General features: G+C 37.7%; 1 non-coding gene across 1 annotated transcript; it reads left to right on the forward strand.

Annotated features, from left to right (window-relative positions):
* Positions 1-225: 225 nt before the first annotated feature.
* Positions 226-327, forward strand: LOC117073831. The gene has a single exon (XR_004433391.1). It is a non-coding gene; the product is annotated as a U6 spliceosomal RNA (small nuclear RNA).
* The last annotated feature ends 435 nt before the right edge of the window (positions 328-762 follow it).

A 762-nucleotide genomic window follows, 5' to 3' on the forward strand; every position in this document is an offset into this window, starting at 1 on the left:
AACAAAATTAAATTAAACAATATAGCACTTCTGGAAATCAGATTCCTCTTTCCCCACTCCCTGGGGTTTGCTGTTGTTGTTGCTTGTTGTTGCTGGTGTTTAGTGACTTTTCTGAACTTAACTCTGTAAAATCTGTGTTCTTTGTTCTGTGCAACCACTGAAGACTTTGCTTAGTTATCTCAGTGGCCAGCTAATAACTGGACAGAAATATTCCTAGATATCTACTGGCTTCAGGAGCACATATACTAAAATTAAAATGATACAGAGAAGATTATCTAACCCTCGTGCAAGGATTACACGCAAATTCATGAATTGTTCTGTATTTAAAAAAAAAAATTAAAACTAAAAAGAGATCTTTTTAAACGCTTTAGACCATTAAGTTTCCCAGCATTTGCTAAGGAACTCTGTGTGTGTTGAGGCATGTTTTCAATACTCCAGCAAGCAACTTACAACTCTGCCTTAGCCTTCATTTCCTCTTGTGTAGACACTCAAGGTCAGTCAGAGGTGAGAGTTTAGGACCTTCTCAGGTCTTCCTGGGCATGCGCACAGTCCTGTACACACACATAGCCCACTAGGTTCTCAGAAACACAGCAGGGTTTTTAAAAAAAATATCTTATTGACATCTCTTTTCCCAGTTATTCCTTTTAAAAATTTTTGGTCAGTTTCTTTTTAGCCCCAACGGGTTATGTTGTGGGAAACAGAAGATTAGGGAGAAAAACAGAATCTATATATCTTACTAAATGCAAGCGTTGGCAAACGTAG

Source organism: Trachypithecus francoisi, unplaced genomic scaffold (genome assembly GCF_009764315.1).
Source record: "Trachypithecus francoisi isolate TF-2019V2 unplaced genomic scaffold, Tfra_2.0 Lachesis_group4, whole genome shotgun sequence".
NCBI classification, from domain to species: domain Eukaryota; kingdom Metazoa; phylum Chordata; class Mammalia; order Primates; family Cercopithecidae; genus Trachypithecus; species Trachypithecus francoisi.